This window comes from Diabrotica virgifera, chromosome 2 (assembly GCF_917563875.1).
Source record: "Diabrotica virgifera virgifera chromosome 2, PGI_DIABVI_V3a".
NCBI classification, from domain to species: Eukaryota; Metazoa; Arthropoda; class Insecta; order Coleoptera; family Chrysomelidae; genus Diabrotica; species Diabrotica virgifera.
In genome coordinates this window covers 223,763,140-223,785,502 of record NC_065444.1, presented here as the reverse complement: position 1 = coordinate 223,785,502, position 22,363 = coordinate 223,763,140, and the positions used below count along the sequence as shown (strand labels likewise).

Genomic DNA, 22,363 nt, shown 5'->3' with positions numbered 1-22,363 from the left:
GACAAATTTGGAAAATATTACCACGGCATTGTGTTCATTTTTTTCAAATCCTGAAAAAACCAATATATATTTTTGAAAAATTTAAACGCAGAATGAAAGACTAAATTATTACCGAGGGCCGAAAGTCCCTTAGAATAAATAAAAAGTTTATTTTGAATGAGATATTTGAAATTAAAAATCACACTAAATTTTCTCTTAGTTTTTTCACCCCTGTAACTTATTAAAATAAACATTATAGAAGTTCTCAGGGACTTTCGGCCCTCGCTAATAACCTAATATTTCATTCTGCGTTTAAATTTTTCAAAAATACTTATTAGTTGTCTCAGGATTCGAAAAAAAATGAATCCCCATTTGAATAGCATTGCAGCCGAAAATACGTACCGATCCTCTTAATAATAATTAAGGATTAAGTAATTATTACTTTTAGCAGTTTTCAATGGCATCAGTAAAGATTTATCCACTAGTAGGTATAGTATAAAAAATATTATTAACTCCTCTTTATCTTTTACAGATTCACCAAAATGAAAGCGGTTTTTATTATTACACTATTACTACCTGTTGTATTAAGTTACACAGCTAACTTAAATCCTCTTTCAAATGAGTTTATAAACTATATCAATAGCAAACAAAGCTCATGGGTGGCTGGAAGAAACTTTGATGAAAACCTTTCAACCCAAGAGCTCAAAAATTATTAGGCACAAAGAAAAGGAATTTAGGGGACGTAAAAGGATTTATCCATAGTGAAAATATTCAAATTCCAGATTCTTTCGATGCAAGGGAAAACTGGAAAGAGTGTTCAGATGTTATCAACACTATTGTCGATCAATCTGCTTGTGCGGCTGGTTGGGTAAGTGAAATATTTAAATAAGTATTCCATTACTATCCATTATACTCCATTAAATACTGTCCATTATATTCTAGTGCAGTCACTGAAGGTTTTCACCTCCGATTTCGTTGAACCTCCATCGATTTTCACGAAAATTGGTGAGCAGTTAGAGGATACCTCAAGGAACAAAGGTGACCTGATGCCAACTTGCGCTTTTACCCTTTGGGTGGATATTTTATTAAAAATAATACCATAAATCGATAGAGGGACAAATTCTAAGCAAAATTTCTTATATTAAGTTATTAATACAAATCAATACTTTTTGAGTTATTAAAGATTAAAGATTTTATTTTTTCGTAAAAAAATGCATGTCTTAACCCTTAAACGTCCAAGGGTGGGTAAAAAATGTCCACCTAATGCGTATTCCCCTGTAACATATTTATTACGTGTTTAAAATTTTTCCCAAAATTATTTATTGTTAAAAAGACAGCACTTTATCGAATGTTAATTTGGTTCTACCGATATTTTTGAAAATAAAAGTAATATCTTGAGTTAAATATGGGTGGACATATGGCCAATATAAAGATAGACGAACAAGAGTCCGAGAATATTGATATAAAGAGAGGGGTAAGACAGGGTTGTGTACTGTCGCCGCTACTGTTTAACGTGTACAGTGAAGCCATATTTCAGGAAGCGATAGCGGAACTAAGTGATGGAATCTCTATAAACGGAAGAACAGTAAATAACATAAGATTCGCTGATGACACCGTTATAATGGCAGACACCCTTGAGTCGCTACAAGAATTGTTAAATAGAATTAACGATTATTGCATTCGATATGGATTCAAAATAAACAAGAAAAAAACTAAATTTATGATTGTCTCAAAAACACAACATGGAAATGAAAGGTTAATACTAGAGCAAACCCAAATAGAAAAAGTAAAGACATACAAATATTTGGGAACCTGGGTTGATGACAAAAATGACCAAAGCAAGGAAATTAAAGTCCGAATTGAAACTGCAAGGCAAGCATTTATAAAAATGAAGACACTGCTTACAAACAAAGACCTTCAGTTGCCTCTCAGATTGAGGGCTCTAAGATGCTACATATTTTCTATATTACTATACGGAATGGAAGCTTGGACATTGAAAAGGCAACATATAAGAAAAATAGTAGCGTTCGAAATGTGGTGTTACAGAAGAATGTTGAAAATTCAGTGGGTTCAAAGGATTACCAATGTTGAAGTGCTACGACGTTTAAATAAGGAGTTAGAAATTATGAACAGTATAAAAACAAGAAAACTAGAATATTTGGGTCACATTACCAGAGGAGAGAAATATGAGCTGCTGAGAGTTATTGTGCAAGGAAGGATCCAAGGAAAAAGAAGCATAGGAAGAAGACGCATCTCCTGGCTGAGGAACTTTAGAGAATGGTTTAACTGTAGTTCATTACAACTGTTCAGAGCAGCAGCCAACAAAGTGACCATAGCCATTATGATATCCAACCTCCGCTAGGAGATGGAACTTTAAGAAGAAGAAGGACATAAAAAGTACACCCTTGGTAAAACTTGTTACTTAAGATTTCTATATAATTTCTCGTTGGTAGGAACATAATCCATATAATTATTGACGTATAATTATATAATCGACATAATTATCCGCCAATGAGGAGGCTGAAAGGAAGAATGGGGAGAAAATCGACAAATCTGAATTACTGGCTTTTACTGGTATGTTAATTTTGATGTACATTGTAATTTTGTTGTAAGGTTTGTAAATTGTTTATATTAATATTTTAGAAGATGCTGTGTTTAGTAAGCATAACACTCTTAAGTTTAATCTATTTCCAGCAACTCTTAATAAATGTATTATCTATTTTGAGGTGAACATTTTTTACCCGCCCTTGGGCGTACATGAAACCTAAAAAAGGTTGGGCGTTTAAGGGTCAAAGCTGTTTTTCACGTATAACTCAAAAACTATTGGCTTTTACAAAAAAGTTATTCTTACCAAAATTGAAGAAAATAAAAAATTGAATACACTATTTACTCAAAGTACTAAACTAATGTTAATTCAAAGTGAGTTATGGGTAATTGAATGTATATTTTTTCGATGAGTACTCAAATCTAAGTATTCAAGTTTAAATAACGGGAAAACGATGCATTTTATAAAATAGTCCGGCTAAACATTTATCAAAGTACTTCAGAATACCTAACGAATGAGCTCCAGAAAAAGTTAATAGCATCAAAATTAAGCAAGTTATGATGTAACTAAGAGAAACCTATCGAATTTTTTAGGAAAAAGTGAAAAATAAAACATACGCCATTTACACAAAAATTAAAATCTATAGTAATCCTTACAAAAATTTCTTTGTATTAGGATAAGTAATGATTTTAACAATTTTCACCGGTTTAGAATGCATATTAAAAAAAAATATAATTTAAAAAAATCAGAATTTTTAAAATTATCGTCATTTTCATTTTCTTTTAATAATAACTATCTATAAAAAATATTCAATATACGTAAAAGCCGGTAAATAATCAAATTTTAGTTTTTTCTATAGGTATCAAAATATTATACCTTTTTTTACCATTTCTGTAGGGTGAAAAATAACCGAGATAGAAACGTTTTTCTATTCTGATAGGTACTATAATAGGTTTGTTCTAGCATCAGTTTCAAACGTTTTGAAACGATCAGCGAATAGTCGACCAGTGCGAGTAGAGGAGATAGCACTGGTGACTGTATTAGGTTTGTTCCAGCAAACAGTCAAACTAGTCAGAAACCGTCAGCAAACAGTTGGTCAGTGAGAGAACAAATACAGTCACCAGTGCTATCCCCTCTACTCGCGCTGGTCCACTATTCGCTGATGGTTTCAAACCGTTTGAAACTGATGCTAGAATAAACCTATAATGTTCTCTCACTGACCAACTGTTTGCTGTTGGTTTCTGACTAGTTTGACTGTTTGCTAGAACAGACCTATTATATCAATTATGATGTCACTACCTGTATCATAATGAACTTTATTATGATACAGATTTTCATTAATACAGATTTTTAACCAATATAATCGCGATATGGCATTCGCGATAAAGGTGGTGCACGCGCAGTGACCATTGGCGAGTCAAATACATACGCTTTGACAGTTGTAAATATGTAAACAAACTGTCAAACGGACAAACTACTTAATTTGTTTGCGTTACAAAATTAATAAATTTGAATATATTTTTTGTTGTGTATGATCATAGAAAAAATAGTGTATACAACTTGTATTTAATTATCATTATGAAGTTCGTACTCTATAAGAAACTCGTCGCATACGGCTCGTCTCTTATCCCTCATACTCGCTTCATAATGACCATCATTAAATGCTCGTTGCGTAATATACTATCAAATACTATTAAAGCTTAAATTTTACTGCGAGAACAATGTAACCGTGGCCATTTAATCTTTGATTTTTAAAAAAGTAAGGGGTTTAAAAGATTAAATTCAACGCGTTTTAATAGCCTTTGGAATTACCTTTAAAACCGTTTTTATGTGAACCTGATATCTTAAAAATTAACGGAGTTGTAAAAATAACGATAACATTTTTTGGAAAAATTTTTAAAAGATTAAGTTTGAAAAATTTTTGGAGCATAAATTTTAATGCTATTAACTTGTTCGGTATCTCATTTGATAGATATTTCTAAGTACTTTCACAAATGTTTAATAAGTTTATATTATAAAATGGATTATTTTCTCGTAATTTAAGCTTGAATACTTAGATTTGGGTACTCGCTGAAAAAAATATGCATTCAATTACCTATAACTATAACCTATAACTCACTTTTAGTTAATATTAAAAGGTTTTCTGGTAAGGAGTTTATTTAATTTTTTATTAGCTTCAATTTTGGTAATGATAACTTTTTTGTAAAACTTATACAGTAGTTTTTAAGTTATCTATGAAAAATCGGTTAAAAACATGCATTTTTCTTACGAAAATTAAAATTTTGGTCTTTAATAACTCAAGAAGTTTTGATTTATTTTAATAACTTTATATAACACATTTTGCTTAGAATTTGTCCCCCTATCTAATTATGGGGTTATTTTTAATAAAATAATTTTCACCCCGAGAAGGGATGGCGTTCACCCCCAGGGTAAAAGCGCAAGTGGGCACCATGTCACCTTTGTTACTTGAGATATCCTCTAACCACTCACCAATTTTCATGCAAATCGATGGAGGTTGAACGAAATCGGAGGTAATAGCTCATATCCACCTTGAGTGACTCCACTAAACTAAGTATTCGGTTTTTTGTATATTAATTGTAAGGCCCCACTTAGTGTACTCCTCTTCCAGTTTTCTGATCATATATAGTCTATATCACTTAATAATGAACAAGATAATAAAAAGACAGTTAAACTGGCATGAACATCTGATGAGAATGAAACCCAGTAGACTAACGAGAAAAATTCACAAAACAAGAAATATGACAAAAAAGAAAAAATGCAGAGTGAGGAAAAAATGGATCTATCAATAGTAGATTCGGGAAAGATTAAACAGAAAACGCTTGAATAAATAAAAATAATAGCACAAGTCAGAAAATAATGCAAGATATGGATGAACATGAAGCTAAACTAAACCCAAATCCGGCACCTGAAAGGGTATAAGGATGGGGAGAAAGAAAGAAAGAATGCATTCATATTTCAGTCATGTGAAAGATACTAGACCAAAATCATTTATTTATAGTATCATCACTTCATTTTTTTATAGATGCAAATTTGATTTGTTACATTTATATGTTTGCTAGTAGAAAAACCAAAGTTTATGAACAATCATAATAAAGAATCACATTCTAGTTATAATTTTCGGTATTTAAAGAGATTTGTTTTTAGGCCCTAGCTGCAGCTTCTGCAATGAGTGATAGACGATGCATAGCCTCCCAAGGAAAGCTTAAAGTGCCTGTTTCTGCTGAAAATATATTGGCTTGTAGCCGTGATAGTTTTGGATGCAAAATAGGATATATGGAAGATGGATGGTGGTATTGGCTACAAAATGGAATTCCTACAGGAGGTCTTTATGGCAGCAAACAGGTAAATTGTTCTATTAATAATTTCAATGTAGACATATAAAAACATAGACACAAAGCCACATAAACACATAAAACCAAACTGTGTTCTAGTTAGTTGTATTTCTATCTTGTTGTAAATTTTCGAGTGCAGTATTCTTAAGAAAATATTCAGAACATAGCTCATCAGACTGATAGTCTGGTCACCCCCATCCTTCAAGCTGCTAGCAAGTAGAAGGGGGGAGGGTGACATAGGGGTATGTCCGGCTAGCTGAACCCTGTCAGGAAGCGGAGTGGGTCGGAGTTCTTTATAGACCTAAATACCTAAATCTGATGTAATAATGGGCACCAGTCGGCCAGTCCGTTCCAACCAGTTCCAACGAACTACCCCTCGGCTATGAATGTTTTATTTTAGGAACAGACAATAAATAAAACGAGCCTAAAAGTAAACCAAACATGTACTGAGTCTTCTAATACGTAAAACAAATACACTAAGCATCAAAATTAACGCACCACCTTAAAAATGGGACATTTTTGATGTCTCGTATTTCCTAAACCTGTTGTCCGATATTAGTGATTTTTAAACGCTTTTATTTAGTTCAATAGTTTGCGTCAAATCTTTAGATGCCTTTTCTCCCATGCAAATTAATGAAAATTTGCAGACATATGCATTTGAGGGAACAATTCACGAATAGTCAAAAAAAAAATGTTTTTATGTTTGTTAATTGTTTAAATAAAAAAAAAAGATTTTAATGGAAAATGCTAAAATTCTCTCCTTTTTTACAATGTAAAAACTTGGAACTTTTACGGATTATAGCTAATGATATGAACTATACATAATTTCACTTTTTACGTTAATTGTTTACGCTATACTTCATAAATAAACAATAAAGTTTCAAATTTTTTGCCGATTCCGACTATTTTTCATGTTAGTACATCATATGTTTTATACATATTTTAATAAACATGACGATATATTTTAATGTTTGAAAAGTGTAAGACTAAAAAGTAAAAAATAAAAAAATATATAAAAAAAAATTTTAAGAAACGCTTTTCTTTAGTTACGAGTGAATAAAATTAAAAATATAATAAAAAAAATCAACCAAATGCAAAAAATAAAAAAAATCGAAAAAATCTAACACATTCGTTAAAGAAAAGCGTGGGGCGAAAACCGTTTATTCGATGAAGACGCGCCACGTTTTTCTTTGACGAATGTGTTAGATTTTTTCAATTTTATTTTATTTTTTGCATTTGGTTGATTTTTTTTATTCTATTTTTAATTTTAGTCACTCGTAACTAAAGAAAAGCGTTTCTTAAATTTTTTTTTATATATTTTTTTATTTTAGTATATTATAGCTTTATTCTTCGAGAATATCGATGTGATAATATTATTGCTGTTGCTGAATAGGTAAGTGTCATTGAATACCGGGTGTAACAATGATAGTGTGTTTTTTCCTCAAAGTTTGGAACACCCTGTGGAATATTATAGCGTATATAAAATATTAAAATTAAAACTAAACTGTAGCCTTAGGCTTTCTTAACATTTTGCATTTTGGTTCATTTGCTTATGTGGGATATTAAAAGAGTTAGGTACTTTAACAACTAGCCATGTTATTCATCAATACAGGGTGTTTCTAAATAAGTGCGACACACTTTAAGGGGTAATTCTGCAAAATAATAAATATAATGGCCGTTTACTTTATAAACATATGTCCACAAATGCTTCGTTTCCGAGATACGGGATGTTGAATTTTTTCTTACAAATTGACGATTTATTTATTGCTCTAAAACCGATTGAGATATGCAAATGAAATTTGGTAGGTTTTAAGAGGTAGTTATTGCACATTTTTTGACATACAATTAAGAATTTTATATTCCCCATTGGCGTGCATACTGGATATATCTAAAATGTTTATACCCGTATTCACGTCAATATGCAATTCTTAATTGTATGTCAAAAAATGCGCAATAACTACATCTTAAAACCTACCAAATTGCGTTTGCATATCTCAATCGGTTTTGGAGCAATAAACAAATCGTTAGTTTGTAAGAAAAATTCAACAACCCGTATCTCGGAAACGAAGCATTTGTGGAGCTCTGTTTATAAAGCAAACGGTCATTAATTTTTCATGGAGAATTACCCCTTAAATTTTGTCGCACTTATTTAGAAACACCCTGTATTGATGAATAACATGACTAGTTGTTAAAGTACCCAACTTTTTAATATCCCACATAAGTCAAAAAGCAAAATGTTAAGAAAGCCTAAGGCTACAGTTTAGTTTAAATTTCAATATTTTACATACGCTAGAATATTAAACAGGGTGTTCCAAAATTTGAGGAAAAACACACTATTATTGTTACACCCGGTATACAATGGCACTTACCTCTTTAGCAATAGTATTACTACATTGATCTTCTTGAAGAATAAAGGCCCATTTATACATATCAGGGCCGTGTCCGTTCCGTGTTAAGGCAGGGTCCGGTCAAAAAAAAAAATGTACCTACTCTTATGAGTATATTTATACATTAGCGTTTCCCGGACGGGGCCCGTCCGGGCCCGGTCTGAAATTAATCCCATCCGATATTTTTGCTGTCGGCACTGGCGATGCACGAAAATGACACGGATCGCATTGACTTGTATAAACACGATTTTATTGTTTTGTGAACGCGACTGCTGGAAAACAGACAAGCAATAGATATTGTGAGGTGAGATCTTCTATCCAAGGCGAAATATTTTCAACTATCTTTTACACAGAGATATGTAATAACGTTTTCCTCTCTTATTCGGCCCGGTACGCACACTGCCACATCCCGGTTGTATGTAAATATTGCATTAAAAATACCCGGACTCGGCACTGACCCGGAACGGACACGGCCCGGGTATGTATAAATGGACCTTAAAGCTATAATATACTAAAAAAATCACTCAAATCGGACAACAGGTTTCGGAATTATGAGACATCACAAATGTCCCATTTTTAAGGTGATGCGTTAATTTTGATGCTTAGTGTAAATGAATGAAAAGAATTACGGAATCGGTAAGTCAAACAAAATAATAAATAAATACCAATCGAACAAATGCACCTCTTTTCCAAAAAAGAAACTAACTACTTAATACTACAATTTATCAATAACACGTTAACACGTAAGTTCCTCATTTTAAACATATAAATTAAACAACCTGTAGAAAATAACATAATTTCAGCATAATATAATAGAAACATAAATTAAACAACCTGTAAAACATAAGTCAGTCTTGTGATAATAAATAATTGTTAGTTATTATACAGTATGTCCCTGTAAGTTGTATCCATATGGAAAAATTTTTTATTATTAATTTTACGAAAAATAGTTATTCTTCATAAAAAGCTCTGCATGGTCCAAAACCTCATATTTAACCATCAAATACCAAATTTTTTAAATATAATACAAGGAATGTTAAAAAGTTTTAATTTCACTCAAGAATAAAGTAGCTCAATTTTTCACAATATTGAAAATTGCTATTATGAAAAGTTGTTTGGAATTAAAAACTATATTCTAGTATGCAAATACATCCTTCTAATTGAAGAAAATTTTTTTTGAAAAATTAAGGATAACTAACATTATTTTCAGTTATTTCAATTCAGATAACTCTTTTATTATTAATTTTACGAAAAAAGTGATTCTTATTAAAAAGTTCTGCATGTCTAAAACCTAAAATACAACCATCTTATGTCAAATTTTATCAATTTTATACGAGGTATGTCAAAAAATATGAATTTCGCTCAAGAGTAAAATAAGTTTATTTTTCACAATATCGAAAATTGTTATTATGAAAAGTTATTTAGAATTAAAAACTATGTTTCAGTATGTATGTAATTATATCCTTCTAATTAAAATATTCTGAACTATAAAGGTACTTTACTTTTAATCTAAATTTATCTTTTTTGAAATAACTCGTATAAAATTGATAAAATTTGATATAAGATGGTTGTATTTAGGTCCAGAAATTTTTATTAAGAATCACTTTTTACATAAAATTAATAATAAAAGAGTTATCAGAATTGAAATAACTGAAAATAATGTTAGTTATCCATATTTTTCAATTAGAAGGATGTAATTGCATATTAGAATATAGTTTTTAATTCCAAACAACTGTTCATAATAGCAATTTTCAATATTGTGAAAAATAAAGATACTTTACTCGTGAGTGAAATTCAAATTTTTTGACATACCTCGTAATCATTCATAAAATTTGATAGCTGATGGTTGAATCTTGGGTTTTGACCATGCAGAACTTTTTATGAAGAATAACTTTTCTGAATATACGCATTTTCTGAAAAAAAAAATTATATAACAAATATACTTACAATCATAAAATGCATAAAAAAATAAAAAAATAAAAACTTGCATCGGGAATCGAACCCGTGAATTTCGTCTCACTCGTCCAATTCCACATTATTTGTCATGTGGAAAAATAGGGTAACTGAACGTTTTACTGTTTGACAGTTGTTTTGAATATAATTAAATTATGTAGTTTAAATTTTGTGGAAGAAAATATTAAAATATAACAAAACAGTAAGAAAACAATATATTAGATGAAGATTGGTAGAACTTTTGTTGGTAATCAAATTAAGTATGTAAATCAAAGCATTACATACCTACTAGATAAATAAATCTACGCCAAAAAATCATAATTTGAAAATAAAAATCGGACCTAATTTGGGATTTCTCTCTAAAATCCCCGTTCTTGAGAAAATAAATGTACAGTAGAGCGTCGATTATCCGAACGTCGATCAACCGAACGACCGCTTATTCGAACTATCGACTCCCGCGTTCCGCACTCGAATACCGAGCAAGCGTTAGTAATTGACGCTTAAAATATCTTCAATTTTCTTCAATATTGTATCCAAAAATAATTATGTTGTTGCAAAGACTGCACTTTTTTGTTTAGTTGCTAGTTGTCATTATCAAGATATAAATAAATATGTAGGTATATAAATATAGCTTTTATTCACTTGTGGATAAATATTTATGACTATAAATATGTATCAATATATTGTAGTTCGATTATCTGAACAAATCGGTTTTCCGAACACCTATGTCCCCCAATTAGTTCGGATAATCGACGCTCTACTGTATTTCAACCTAATCCAAATGTATAATTACAATATGATTATAATAAAAACTACTTACCAAATTAGAATGAGTTTTCCTTGTCCAAAATAGTCCAAAAGTCCAAAAATATAGGTAGGTATATGAAAACTATTTAAAAAGGCAGTATAACTGTTAACTAACTTTTGTTTGTTGTTTCTTTTCACACAAATTTTAAAACGCAACAACCATAAATAATCTAACTACAGCTGTGCCACATCCGCCATATTGAATAATTTTTGACATGTCATTTGAACATCCAATCAGAACAAAGTTATAATGCGCATGCGCCGAGATCATAGGTTTTAACATATAAAAATTCACCCTCATATCGCCGGTAAAGAAGTATAACTTCAAAAAATATTTATAATCTTTAATTAAAATATAACCATTAAACTTATAATTGATATTTTTTGTAAGTAATTAGCTTGTACTTTAAACTCACTTATACGCTTTTAAAGAATTAAAAAAATTATAAACAACGCAGTTATCGTATGTTTACTTTGCTGTTTCATAACTTTTTGCAAATGGTTGTAAAAAAGTTTTAAAACATTCATTTTCAAGATATTTGAAATGGGCATTTTAACTATTTTTTAAAATTAGAATATAATAAAAACTTTCTGATAACGTTAATTTGTTTATAACTATTTTTTTTAACATTTAAAGATTATGCAAAAAAACAAAAAAATTATATTTTGTCGACAAAATGTTAAATAGGCATCTCATCTTTATAAGATTTCAAAGTTTGATCAGTGTATCATAATTATTTTGGTTATTATTGCGACCGTAAATTATTAATTAACAATTAAATTGTTGCTAAAATATTCGTTTAATTTTCACCAGCTTCTGGAAATATAATCCAAACCAAGAAGCCTTTTAATTCACCAAATTATTTAATTATTGGTAGATAATTACTTATCTAAAACTTAATTTGAAAATTAAAGATTTTGTTGGGAAAACCCGGATTTTCCTAGGAAAATTTTCATCGGAGCAGATCGAAAAAAAGATATCTCTATGCAGAATTTAATTGCGGTGAATTTTTATTTAAGTGTTTTTGTTGTAAAGTTAAAATCTTCGGAGTTATAGACCAATAATTGAAAAAAACTGCTGGTAAATAACTTTTCCCAAAAATGGCCTATTGTCGTAAATATGTGTGTGGTTACTGCCTTCTAGTCCCAATTAATTAAAACTCAGGTTTTCCGATAACATTATATTTAATTCGAAGTCGATGATTCACTACATAAGTTGTTTACAATATTAACTTGACCTATCCTATACGTGAATACCTTCCAACTACATCAATAATCATAATACTCTTTCTCGACCGAGTTAATGTTTATATACACATTTAAATAATAACAAAACATGACAATTCAATGTTACTTGCGGTTATTGAATCCAAGAACAGATACTACATGGAATTATGACTTTGAATGAGTTTTAAACATCTTTTGTACAGGGTGATATTATAATACCATACCTCCCCGTTTTGTTAAAATTACATATTTTTAAAATGTGATGCTCCTCTTTCCCTTTTACAAAAATGTTTATGGTTACCTAATACTATTTTCAAAAATTAAATTTCCTAACTATCCTAACTAACTGTAACATGGTACGTTTCAGAGTTTTTTTTAATCCTAAAAATTGTTTATTATTATCACTAATTCACTTTCTGTTCCGTCTTGCTTTTTAGTCTTTTCTCCATTCACAAAACAGTGTCCACATAAAAACAGTGACTAAACCTATCGGGATTTTTAATATAGTCTTTTAGTGCCTATATGCATCTCCTATAAGCAGGGGAATAATCTAATCTACCTAACTAAAAATCTCGTATCTAACTAAAAGTCCTAAGCTAAGCTAATATTACTCGAATAAGTAAAAAAAATGTATCCTTTACTCTATTAATAATTCCTATTTCAGTCTTCTTTTGATTTATTTATATATGTCTTACTAACTTTAAAATAATGTACCTATAATAAAAATGTAATCTCTCTAAAAAACTTCTAATATTTATCTAACAAACTTCTAATAACTTTCTTGTAGCTATAATAAAGATTTAATCTCTCTAAAAACTTCACCTTTTGTGTCCCTTTGCTTACTATCTACTAACACTTATTGTAAGATATTGTCTATGCTTAATTCAAACACTTCCATTTTCCGCGAAAATTTAACCTGAAATTATTATCTACATTTAAAAATAACTTATTTATAATTAACATTACTTTAGAGAAAAAAATTACATCTTTAATTCTTAGACAAAATTCAATGATTAGCTACTTATTTGATATTATTCTTAATTCTGCTTGTTTATTTTGACATTTCTGAAAAATTTTATGTCTCTTCTTTCATTTTTCCCACATATTTTAATAAAATTCTCTTTTTTCTTTCTTTTCTTCTTCTTGTCTGGTACTACAACTATATATTTCTTCATTTTTCTCCACATAATAACACTTATACAGTGTACATAATTCATCTTCATATACATATTTCATATAACAATCATATATCATTTATCTCATATATCATTTCATATAACATCATAATCAGCTCTTCATATACTAGCTCCGATACCTTCGTTTTACCTTAATAAAAGAGGTTTCACTCGGATGTCTTAGTTCTCCGCCAATATTAACCCGAATTTTCGCCCTGATCTGTACGCACCATCTAGGTGGTATAGTTAACTCAAAACACGAAATAGGTATGTTATGCGGTTCAAATTCTTCTAAAAATATCACAACCTCAATCCCTTGCTTTGAGGCCGTTGTATATTCACGAATAATCATGAATAAAATAGGTACCCTTCAAAACACAGAGTGGGTCTCTAATAAGCGTTCAAGCTTCTATAAATCACTTAGTACCTTCCTAATTTGACAAGAGCCGTGGGTTTCTTATTGTCTCAAGTTGCCTCATAATATTTAGCTTATAATATTGTTAGTTCTTCTTCTTATCTATATAGTTCTCCAGATTCCTTATCTCGACTCTTCAGGTCGGTTCGATAAAAATATATCTCTTGCTTATAGCAATGTTTGTCTTAAAGCTCTTATATCAACGTATGTCATCACTAATCATTATTCATTAAAAAAAAATATCATTTATCACTCAAAAAATATTAATTCAGGTTCATATCATACAAAATTTAACACAAAATCGATTAAAATGTATCTATAGAATCAATAAATATCAATAATAAAAACAACTGGCTAATAAAAATTTAATAATAGTATACATATTCGACAAAAATTGAATAAAAATTCACAATAGCATATGCAAAAGTTAGATAAAAATATTCAAAATCAGTTCGTATCTCAAAATTCGATAGAAATTTTTGAAAAAAAAAATTCGATATTCCATAATATATTCAAAAATAACCGTACTAAAAATAGAAATCGGATAGAAATTTTTCAAATAAATTCAATAAAGGTTCAAAATTCAATAAAAATTCAAGAATAGCATATAAACTTCGATAAAAATATTCAATTCAAAAATCACTTCATATTTCAAAATTCATACATATTCTTAAAAAAAAATCGATACTTCATAAATTATTCGAAAATCAGCAAAGATAAATATTCAATGTTCAATAATAATATGTATATAAAAACGAGGGAAGCATTTTCAATAAAGATAGACTAAATTTCTTACTTACATTTTAACACTTTTGTCTTTTTTTCACTGGGTTTCCTGTATCGTCCTGGTCCATCTTCGCCGTCTCCGTTTCCAATTTGTTGCCGCCATCTCTGCTCCTATCAGAAGATTCTCCAACTTATTTACAGGAACGCCATGTCGTAAATATGTGTGTGGTTACTGCCTTCTAGTCCCAATTAATTAAAACTCAGGTTTTCCGATAACATTATATTTAATTCGAAGTCGATGATTCACTACATAAGTTGTTTACAATATTAACTTGACCTATCCTATACGTGAATACCTTCCAACTACATCAATAATCATAATACTCTTTCTCGACCGAGTTAATGTTTATATACACATTTAAATAATAACAAAACATGACAATTCAATGTTACTTGCGGTTATTGAATCCAAGAACAGATACTACATGGATTAATGACTTTGAATGAATTTTAAACATCTTTTGTACAGGGTGATATTATAATACCATAATATTCTCCAATAATCAGCCCAGACTAGAAACCTTGGTCAGCCGATGGTGGTGACCCCGAATCGAATTTAATCTAAAGCTGGTTTTTCTTATTTTTGATGAGGTCATGTGGATATAAATTAAGTGTTCGTGCTGTTTTTGCTTTTTTATGGCCTAAGGTCTATTGATAGGGTCGGATAATCTAATAGTTCTGTCGGCGAGACCGATAACCACAGATTTATTTTGGAACAACCGATGTATATAAAAACCTTTTATACGGTAAAAAATCTTGTTTTAGGGTTGTCAACCATATTCGCTTCAATCTTGTGAACATCATACAACTGGTACTAAAGTGGATTGCAGTACTTTGAAATTGAATACACCTGTTTGCAAATCCCAATGTGACGATCCCGCACTCAATTATAAGTCCGAGTTAACTTATGCTGCAGGTCCACCAGATTGGTACACTACAGTTGCCGATATGCAAAGGGAAATAATGACAAACGGTCCAGTAGAAACGACTTTCCGCTTGTACACTGATTTCTGGAATTATAAAAGTGGTAAGTAGTCAAAGTCATGTGAAAAGTGTAAAAATTTATTATATACATAAATATATATACATATATATACACATATATACACCGTTCTTAGGCGTCAACGCCCTTCGGTAGGGATCTATGGAGGTGTATCACCAAGCCGCAAGCCCTTATCCCTTGCCGTACCGCTCCTTCATAGGCCGATCAGACGCTAGTTAATTTTAGACCAAGCCGTAGACTCAATTGAGTTTTATACTACGGCGTTGGCCTTTTATTAATTTCATGACCTAGCTGAGGTTCGCACCAGCGATCGCAAATCGCAAATCCAGTAAACTTGTCGATCGACTGCGCCTCAGCTAACTAGACCGCCTAGAAGACTCTAGACCGACGTAATATTTACATAAAATTGTCAAAACAGGCCATCAGTCCACGTAGAACAACACTTGGTATATTATGTACCCATATAGCAAGGAACTGTAGAGAGCTGAACATAGACACCAATGATATTGACGAGCACTGGGAGCAACTAAAACATTGCATACTAGAACCTTGTAAAGATATAATAAATACTTCCACAAGGAGAAAAGAGGAATGGATGAACGGCGAGATACTGAATATGATGGAACAACGGAGACAATATAAGAACAAATATGACAATAAATACGGGGAGATTAACCACGAGATAAGGAAGATGATAAAAGGCAAAAGAAAAACACTTTGAAGAGAAATGAAAAGAGATCGAGGACCTCCAAAAAAGATACGATCTATTTAACCTACATAAGAAAGTCAAGGAAATGGCTGGACTAAGAAAACAAAATCTCACTGGTGCACTTCTGGATAGACACGGGGTTGCTATAACAGAGACCGATGAGAAAATACAACGTTGGGCAGAATACATAGATGAACGGTTCAATGATGAAAGAGGGTACCTGGAACACATAGAACTTACTTCAGGAGAAATATTTCCAAATATTACAAAGGAAGAAATAATACATGAGTTAAAAACAATGAAGAACAGAAAAAGCCCAGGACCTGACATGCTTCCTATCGACCTTTTAAAAATTATAGATGAGCAGCATATTGATGTTTTAGTGGTACACTTATTAACCAAATTTATAGCTCAGGCACATTACCCAAAGAATGGTTGACGTTGATTTTTATTTGCCTTCCAAAAAAGAAAAACGCAAGAAAATGCGGCGACTACCGCACCGTTAATTTGATGTACCATGTGCTAAAGTTGCTAATGAAAGTCATTCATAACCGAATATTGGACATAGACATTAATGATACGTAATTTGGGTTTCGCAAAGGCCTGGGAACTCGTGAATCTCTTTTTTCACTTAACATACTTATACAAAGGTACCTGGACGTCAATCAAAATATATATGAGTGTTTTATTGACTATAATAAAGCATTCGACAAAGTACGACATAAACAATTAATGCATGTCCTGGAATCAAAAAAGCTGGATTACAATGACCTCAGGATTATATCGCATTTATAATATAAGTAACCAGCAAAAGTACCTGTTAACGATCAGCTGTCAGAGGAAATTGAAATCAGACGTGGAGTGAGACAGGGATGCGTGTTGTCGCCAATTCTTTTTAATGCCTACTCGGACGAGATCTTGAAAAAACCTCTCGAGGTTGAAACAGCTGGAATAAGGTCAATTAAGTTCCCATTAACAACATTAGATATGTGGTTGACACTGTCATCGTAGCTGAAAATATTGGGGATCTTCAGAGGCTGGTGACCAGAATAGCAAAGTTTGGACAAGAATACGGGCTAACAATGAATGTCAAGAAGACAAAGTTTATGAGAATATCGAAAACTCAAAGAAATAACAAAAATCTCTTCATAAACGGATCCAATATCGAACGAGTCGACCAATATGCATACCTTAAAACAATGATCAACTCCACAGGAGATTACTTACAAGAAATCAAAATCAGAATAGAAAAGGCTAGAGCAAATTTTAACAAAATGAGAAAACTGCTCTGCACAAGATATTTGAAGTTGGAGGTAAGAGTTAGGTTGGTGAGGTGCTACGTTTTCTCGACTTGGTTTTATGGAATGGACGCTTGGACCTTGAATGCTGCATCAATGAAAAAACTAGAATTCTTTGAGCTGTGGGTGTACAGAAGAATTCTGAAAATATCGTTGACAGAACACGTCACAAACAAAGAGGTTCTGAGAAAGATGAATAAAAAAATGGAAATCATAAATATGTACCATCAAAACAAGAAAATTGGAATATCTCGGACATATTACACGTGGAGATACAGAGATACAGCTTACTCCAATTGATTATGCAGGGAAAGATTCAAGGAAAGAGAAGCATAGGAAGACGCAGAATATCGTGGCTGCGCAACCTGAGAGAGTGATACGTATGTACCTACATCAAATGAACTTTTCAGAGCAGCCGGCTCTAAAATACGAATAACTATGATGATTACCGACCTACATCGCGGAGATGGCACTTAAAGAAGAAGATATAGCCATTTTATCCAACCTGAATCCTGATTTATGATTGTAATAAACCTTTAAAAACGTTTAATATATGTGTAATTCTCAAATTTATTTACTTATGTATGTTTTTAGAACTACATGCAGTCGCAATATTCAACTAGATTTTATTTTCCATTTTCACATCAACGTTTCGGCAGGTAATTCTTGCCTTTGTCAAAATTCTAAAATTATACAAATGAAAGACAAATACATTATGGCAGAACAATATTAAAACTTACCAACACACGTAAACGACACACTAACGGCTCGTTCACATTATAAGAATTTATATTGGACCGTGCGATATTTCGACCGTGCAATGGTTAAAATCTACATAGTGGCGCGGACAATCATATGGAATCTTTCCCCTTCGCCGAATGTTTCAAGCGGTGAAGGGAGAAAGTTGCTCGAACCACTATGTAGATTTTAACCATCGCACGGTCGAAATTCTTATAATGTGAAACAAGCGTAACGCTAATGAACAGGCACAAATTAAAAATTGGATCTGATATCTCATTCCTCACTGTCCTAACATATAATTATATGATGGAAATATGTTACAACTTTTGAATTTTTTGACGGTGTTGTATTTATTATTAATGAAATCAGATTAATAGTATATTGTACAACAAGTGAGAAAAAGACATATTTCTCACGAGCGCAGAAGTTTGTTGGCACGAGCCGAGGCACGAGGCGAGGGTCGCAAATCAAGTGAGGGAGAAATATGTCATTTTTTCATGTGTTGTATACTGTACTTTTTCTATAGATGCGGTTTTGTCAAGAGTTAAAACTTCAAAATTAAATAATTTAGGTGCTTTTACGTATATTATCTACATAAATTGAAATAAAATACGTATACATGTAGGTATATAATATTCTTAAAATTTATATACTTACGTTATTTATCTAAAATTCTAATTAACAGTTATTTTCGAACAGTTTTGAAAGGTAATTCCTGGTAAGTTTTGCTCCAACACATTTTAGTTGACAACATTAATTGTGTTTGTATTGTGCATGTTACCATGGAAACGGCGATCATATATAGAAAACCGTAGGAGAACCCGTGAGAAAAAAATATTTCTCACTGCAATGGCCGACTTTTCTCACTGCGTGAGAAATTGTTCGTTTTGAATGTATGTAAGTAGTGAGAGAAGTTGCACATTGTATAGCATCCATAGAAGAAATATTTTTTATTTAGGTTTTTGATATCTTTTTTATCATTGATTGCATTTGTGTTTCTTTTTATTTCTATCGATTCGTATGTCTCACTCTTTTTGTTTTTCTCGGTTATTTAAATTTTTATGTTTTCGAAGTTAAATTTATACTTCCTGTCATTCTCATGCTTTGTGACCGCAGTGGTCTTGTCATATTTGTGGGATCAGCGCTACAGGCCATGGTGTGCCTTGGCTTATATTTTCTTCGTTAATTTTTTCCACCTCTTCTGGTCGTTAGCTCTCTCTCCAATTCTACACTCCTATACCATTTTAATCTCCTTTAACTGCTTCTAACCACTTTTCCGTGGTCTTCCTCTTTTCATTTTACCCCGTCTCCTCCAAAAAGCAGCTTTTTTAAACAACGTTTCTCTGGCATTCGAGTAATGTGACCTAGCCACCTCTCTCTGTGCTGTGACTTTTTGTATAATTAGCTACTTAGGGATTTTTCATATATCTCCATGACCTCGTTTCATCTTTTTTATTCATAGTCCACGTCTCACAGGCATACATTGCCACTGGTCGAATAACTGTTTCATATATTCGAATTTTTGCTTCTCCACATACATTTTTAGCTTTCAGAATTTTGTTTAATGAACCCATTTCTCTCCTTCCTTTTAATAGTTTCCTTTTTCTTTTTCTTCTTCTCTTTATTCGTTATTGTTACTCGTAAATACTTGGACTGGCTGACATTTTCAATTTTGTAATCCTTTCTTCCCGTTTTAAGTGTGACGAATTTATTGTGTTCTGTTATCTCACCACGCATTTTCATATACTTTGTTTTCGTTTCATTTATATACAACCCAAATTTTCTTGCTTCAGCTTTTAAGTTCCCAAACATTTGTTTAAGTTCTTTTAATTTGTTCTTATTACGAAGACTACATCATCTGTGTACGCCATACATTGCTGTTTACAGTGGAAAATGGTACCCGTAGTTTGGATCTTACTTTCTCTCATTATTGCCTCCAAGATAAAGTTAAACCGACCGGTAGAAAGTGGATCCCCTTGTTTTTCCACTTGTAACCGAAAACAGATTTGATGTACTTCCTTCTATGACCATTCTATTGTTTGACTTGTTAGCGACATTCTCAATAATTTTATCAATTATTTTGAAATTTCTAAATTTTGTAGAGCTTTATACAACTTTTCCCGATTAATAGAGTCGTACGCCTATTTAAAATCAAAGACACCAACAATCTATTACTAATATGAAATAAATTTATTTTAGGTGTTTATCATAATGTCGGTGGAGATTATGCTGGAGACCATTGCGTTAGAGTTTTAGGCTGGGGTGTAGAGAATGGAGTCCCATATTGGTTGGCTGCTAATTCATGGAATGAAGATTGGGGAGACAAGGGATTCTTTAAAATACTTCGCGGAAAAAATGAAGTAGAATTCGAGAACCAAATGCTTGCGTCACGTCCACGTCCAAACGTCTAATTGTAAACAAAATATTGGTGTTACGCTTACGTACGTTCTATTTTAAATAAAAAACTTGATTTCTAAACATGTGTTTTACTTAAACAATTTTAACTGAATCATTTACGAAGATGAAGGAGCATTCTCGTATAGTGGTTCTAGAGTCTACTTAAAGGGTGTGGTTCAGTTTAATACTGATTATGGGTTACTTACTTACTTTCCGCGTGATTCCGTATCCTGGACACCAACAATTTTAAATTCTATATTTCCAATGGTTGGCCACATAGATGGCCCTATCATTTGCTAAAATTAAGTCTTCATCTGTGCAGGTCTCTCTCATCTCTGTGCATGATAGTAGATGCCGGTTGGTCTGAACCGCGCCCCAGTCGAAGGTATCGTCCTCCTGGTATCCTTATTCCTCATTTTTTCCAGGTTACTAGCACAACGCAAAACGCCGGTTCTTCATCTGTTTAGCGTGGAATGAAGATTGGGGAGACAAGGGATCATTTAAAATACGTCGTGGAAAAAATGAAGTAGAATTTGAGAACCAAATGTTTGCGTCACGTCCAAAAGTTTAATTGTAAACAAAATATTAGTATACGCTTACGTACGTTTTATTTTAAATAAAAAACTTGATTTCTAAACATGTGTTTTACTTAAGTAGTTTTAACTGGATTATATACGAAGGCGGAGGAGCATTCTCGTGCTAGAAGTGGTTCTAGACCAGCGTTTTTCAATCTGTGGTACATGTACCACTGGTGGTACATAATATCATTATTTGCGATGGTACACGAAACACACAAAAAAATAAAATAGTATTACTTACTAAGTCTTGATAATACAATCTAAAAATATAGGTGGTACCAAAAATAATAAAAAGAACTGTAGGTGGTACATGACACAGGTTGAGATCCGCTGTTCTAGACCATTCTAGGGTCTAATTAAAGAATTTGGTTCAGTTTGGTACTGATTATAGGTTGAAAAACTTTTTTAGAATGATACTAAACATCAACAGTTGTACTACGGCTCTAGTTTTGCCTTGACCTTCCTCAGTCTCTTTAGCCAGTCGCCCTTGTTTATCGTCAGTCGTTGCTGCGTCGATCTTCCTCGACGAGATTCCCGCAAAATTACAGGCTAATTAGCTTACTTCCAGCAGTCAGTAAGATAGTAGACCGAGTCATCCAATCCAGACCCCAATCAAAGACAGGCAGGCTCTGGATTGAACAAGGATTTATCCCAGAAGCACAGCTTGGATTCAGAGTTCAACATTCCAGCGAACTTCAAATAATCAGACTTACAGAATACACAGCAAATGGATTCAACAACCAAAACTACGCAGGAGCAGCCTTTCTGGATGTAAGCAAAGCCTTCGACATGAAAGACTGACATACAAAATGCGGGAATATGGATACAGCGTGGCCATGACGAAACTCATCTCCTCATACCTAAGCGACCGGAGGTTCAGGTTTCGGTTCAGTTATATCTGAACACGGAATCCCGAAAGCTGGAGTACCACAGGAGGCAGTCTTATCACTCCTTCTGCATATCCTATATACAGCAGAAGTTCCAAGGACACCCGGTACACGAATCAGCCT

General features: G+C 32.1%; 1 pseudogene; it reads left to right on the top strand.

The window, feature by feature from the left end:
• The first annotated feature begins 492 nt into the window (after nt 1-492).
• On the top strand, nt 493-20,856 carry LOC126880414 (cathepsin B-like; annotated as a pseudogene).
• The last annotated feature ends 1,507 nt before the right edge of the window (nt 20,857-22,363 follow it).